This window comes from Rhinopithecus bieti, unplaced genomic scaffold (genome assembly GCF_001698545.2).
Source record: "Rhinopithecus bieti isolate Rb0 unplaced genomic scaffold, ASM169854v2 scaffold_13247, whole genome shotgun sequence".
NCBI lineage: Eukaryota > Metazoa > Chordata > Mammalia > Primates > Cercopithecidae > Rhinopithecus > Rhinopithecus bieti.
Window position 1 is genome coordinate 2,520,712 of NW_016807505.1, and position 5,003 is coordinate 2,525,714.

Here is a 5,003-nt window from a genome sequence, read left to right on the forward strand (position 1 = left end):
AATGTTAATTGGATTGTTTGTAGCACAAAGGATAAAGGCTTGACGGGATGGATACCCCGTTCTCCATGATGTGATTATTATATATTGCGTGCTCAAAACATCTCATGTGCTCCATAAATATATACACCTACTGTATACCCACAGAAATTAAAAATGAAAAATATTTTAAAGATCTGTTGGCCAAATAATATAGATACAAACATTTATGTGCTGAACACGGTACTGTTTTATATGCGATGTGCCACAGGATTATCAGAGCAAGTCTGTGGCAGAAGCCATTATTATCTTCTTTGACAGATAAAGAAAGTGAAGCAAAGAAATGTGATATAACTTGTTCAGGTTCCCACAGTTAGGAGTGGGTTCAAACCCAGCATCTGCACTGTTGTTAACCAGTCTGCCACAAATTATTCCATGTGTGGAGGAATTATGCCTATGAGTCTGCTTTGCACCTGGTAAAAAATAAAAGCAATTGAGAGAGAAAAGCAACACAACATGATTTCAGGGAAACCCCTCTCCTACAGAGTGGAGGCGCAGACAGCCTGTGCCCTGGAGAAGGTCACTGCACTGCACACAAGGCTGGGCTGGCTCCATGGCCTCCTGTTGAAAGCTTTACACCAATGGTGTCAGTAGATGGCTTGGTACAACTTTAGCTACTGCCTTGTACTCCACAAAGTAGATAAGCCGGTGACAATTGCTCTTGAAGCTTAGTAAAGCAGCGGAGACCCCATTCACCCAGAGAGCTTCACTCACTTCCCCATGTAGCTCCTTTCGGTATTTGGAAAAGAGGCTGTGTTTAGCATGGAAAGCAAGCTGGGAAATTATTTCAGGAATGTGACGGTGGTCCCCAGAGCCAATCTGGCCCATCTCTAGTAAGATGAAGAGCAAAGATGGGCCTGGCTGGCAGCGGTGGTGTGGAGCTCAGGGGATCCCCTTTTTCCCTCTCCCTTTCCATCTTTTTCTGAGAAGCATATTACCCTCACATGCTGATTTTGCCTAATAGGGCATCTGTGAAGTCACTCTTTGTCAGTGAAACTTTAATTGAAAGTTGGAATATGCTAATGGGTAAAACAGGTGTGCCAATATGTTAGTGAAAAGAAATAGATGAGTTCTCATTCTTGTAGGTATCAGATATCTTTTTGGCTATTGGACATTGTTATGGTCTGAATGTCTGTGTCCCTGCAAAATTAGTGTGTTGAAACCTAACCCCCAAGATGATACTACTAGGAAGTGGGGCCTTTGGCAGGTGATTAGGTCCTGATGTTGGAGCCATTATGAATGGGATTAGTGCACTTATAAAAGAGGCCTGTGGAGCTCGCTCACCCCTTCCAGCATGAGAGGACACAGCAGGCACTGTCTATGAGGACATCTGGAGCAGAGCCCTTTTTCCATGCAGGTGAGACGGATGGCCTTGCCCTAATTTACAGTGTGATCCGGGGAAATGGAGGGAGAGTCTTGACAGTGGGTCATTGGCTGAAGTCCTCTTATCATTGATGAATCATCACGGCTTCCTGGCATTGCCTCCCTCTTTCAGAGCCTGACTCAGCACCTCTTGGCTTTAGATAACAGCTCTACCAGGGAAGCAGGGGACCCTGGGGGCAACAGATGTGGGTGCTTGAGCCAGCTCAGACCCCCTCCCCAACCAGCTTGTTGGCTCAGGCAGGGCCCCATAAAAGTTGTCTCTGCTTCTAAAACCCTAGAGGAGCTGTTCTGGTTCCTTTGAAAAAATAGCCTTCGAAAGCTTGCCCAGCCTTTTTCTTTTTCAGCAGTGCTGCTGAGACTACCTGTCTGATGTGTTATAATTGCACTCACTCTGCTTGTGGCTACTGATTTCTTGAAACCTCAGCGCACTCTGGTACTATTCTTCCTGCCTGCTTGCTACTGTGTGGGATTATTTCTCTCCAGATGTTCATCAGACTTTGGCTTTTAATGACAGCGGCCAGTCGCATTTCCAAAACATCTTAATTTAATTATATTTCTCAAACCAAAGAGATGTAGTGTAATGATATGCCGAAAGACTTTTTATTAGTAAACAAAGAAATATTTCACATGAAATCTGTCACTGTTTTTTGTAGCCACTGGAAGGTAATTCAAAGATAGGTAAAGAAATAGTGTCACAGAAAGATAAATATCGCATGGTCTCACTTACATGTGGGAGCTAGAGAAAAGCAGAGAGGAGAATAGAGGTTATCAGAGGCTGAGAAGGGAAGGGAGGAAGAGAGGGTGGGGAGAGGTTGGTTAATGCGCACAAAGTTATAGCCAAATAGGAATGAGTGCTGCGGGGCAAGTATTGTTAGCAGTAATTTATTGCATATTTTCAAGAAGCTAAAAGAGAGAATTTTGAGTGTTCACAACACAACTGATAAGTATTTGAGGTGATGGATATGCTGCTTACCAGGATTTGATCATTACATATTATATACCTGTATTGAAGTATCACTCTGTATTCCATAAACGTGTACAATTTTGTGTGTCAACCAAAGATAAAAGAAAAAACATAATATATTAGCATTGTTAGACATTAGCTTTTAAAATTGTTCGATATTAGCATTAGGTATTAAATATTAGTATTCTTTGTGGGAGCGCTGCGTCCCTGAAAGGGAGACTATCTCTCAGAGGGAAACAGAGACAGCAGCCACGCACCACATAGCAACCGGCCACTGTCTGCCGCAAGGCTAGGCCGTGTGCGCTGTGGCACTTGTGCTCAAGTCTGCTTGGGACCGTTACAAACACCAAATGGAACACCATCTTCAACTGTGTAGCCAAATGCCTCTTAATAGAATGAGGGCAGATAATATGACCTATTAGGAGCTTCCAAAGGGCATGTTCCAGTAAAAAAGGAAGAACTGCCTTATGCCTGCAACTCAGCAGAGATGATGGTTAGACGCAGCAATTGCACATCACAGTGCAATTAAATGTGTCTTCCCTTAGCCCAAATCCACTGGGAGATCGGAGAGACACAATCACGTGCTTACAGCAACCAGCGGCGTGACATAAAACCAGTGAGTAGCAAGTTGAGAGAACAGGGCTTCTTTATTTTACACTTTCCTTACTAAACGCTTTCTGTACATTGTCTTATTGGAGCCTCACAAGTATCCTAAAGTTAAATCATATTATCACCCTAATTTACAGATGAGAAAACTGGGGCACAGAGAGGCTCACTAACCTAGACTAAGTTACCCAGCAGATAGGCAGGGGAGGAACTCTCAATTAGGTCTTGTCTGACTTAGTGAATCCGCCAGAACAGTTGACTTGCGTTCAGTCCTCAATCTTTCCCACCGACAGTAGCATCAGTACTGTTCTCGAGTGCTTCTAGGCCTCTGACATCCGACTGTCTTCAGGAGGGCACTTCCTGGCTGTGGCTGTGGCTGCACTGTGGTGTGCCGTGGCCACCTGGCTGGGGGAGGCCATGGGTTTTCCATGGAAGTGATGGATGTCACTTCCAGGCCTGAGCATTGAATGGTGGGGCGAGGCCTTTCCAGGCCCCCTGCCCTCTGCCGTGGTGAGTCATCTCCCCAAAGTGGAGCAAATCCAACGTTGGGATGGAACAGCACTGAGCCACTGGGCAATAATGCTGTTGGCTGAGGCCACTGACCTTGCAGCGCCACCTCTTGCCATAGGTTAGTTTAGTCCGCCATGATGGATTTGAGACAGGTGCTAGGGGTGGATGGCATAATGACCCAAACCCTGAAATATGCAGCATTGGCTTCAGGTGATAGTGATGGTGAGGGAGCCCCGAGTAGGTGGAGGACACGGTGACCCTGGCGTGTAGTGAGGTAGCACTTGGCCTCAGGGGCAGTAACTTGGAAGTCAGGTCAGGCGCCTACAGACCTCATGGCCAGCGGAGAGATTGAAAAATAGATTCTCAATAGTATACATTGCTTGGTATTGACTGCATTTGGCAGGACATTAAAAGAAAAAGCTGATCCTAAAAATCAAGTGGTTTCAGCAATTCCATTTGTAAGTGTATACACAAAAGAATTAAGAACAGGGTCCTGAACAGATCTGTGTATACCCCTGTTCCTAGCAGCATTGTTCACAGTAATTAAAACTTGGATGCAACCCAAGTGCTCACTGATGAATGAATAGATAAATATGATAAATAGGATGGAATATGATTCAGCCAGGAAAAGGAAATTCCTACACATGCTGTAATATGCATGAACCTTGAGGATATTACGCTAAGTAAAATAAGCCAGTCAGAAAGACAAATTCTGTATAAATCTACTTAGATGAAATACTTAGAGTGGTCAAATTCTTAGAGACAGAAAGTAGAATGTTGGTTGCCAGGGGCTGAGGGTGGGGGGTGGGAGCTGTTTAATGTGGACAGGGTTTCACTTGGGGAAAGTGAAAAATCTCTGGCGTCTCCTTGGAAGTCACGTCCGCTTTTAGGCAGAAAGCACAGCTTCTTCTGTGAATTCTAATTTCTGCACTTCAGGTTGGAGGGAGAAATTAAAGATATCAACGAACAGAGTGCCAGCCCCTACACCTTTATACCTGCATGGCCAACATGTACTTAAGCGCAGTGTGTGTTTGGTGACCCTATTATTCAGTTTTTCCCCGAGTCGTCAACTTAGCGTTCAAAGCAAGAATCATTCTTTAAAAAACAAAACAAAACTCAAAGTTCATGTATATTTTAAGTAATACACATGTTTACAACAAAAATAGCCTTTGGCCTTGACAGGTCTGGGCAGCACACAGTGGGCAGTGAGAATAGAGACCCCCCCACTGGTGGGTGTGGAGGGTGGAGATGAGCCTGCTTTGTCTTGTGACCTGGCCACGTGGGTGCTGGTGATAAAGTATCTCATCAGGGGAAAAGAGATTACAGACTGAGAAGTAGGAGATATGACCTGGGTATGGAAAGCAATAAAATGGATACATCTCATGCCATGTAAAGGGAAACCTTTCATCCTTTAACATGTGGTTTGAGGCCAGGGATGGTGGCTCCCACCTGTAATCCCAGCTCTTGGGGAGGCCCAGGAGGGAGGATGGCTTGAGGCCGGGAA

The 5,003-nt window shown here is 44.9% G+C and overlaps 1 protein-coding gene across 1 annotated transcript in view; it reads left to right on the plus strand.

The window, feature by feature from the left end:
* The window catches only part of GABRG3 (gamma-aminobutyric acid type A receptor subunit gamma3), a 559,764-nt gene that overhangs the window by 152,574 nt on the left and 402,187 nt on the right, over positions 1-5,003 (plus strand). The window lies entirely within an intron of this gene.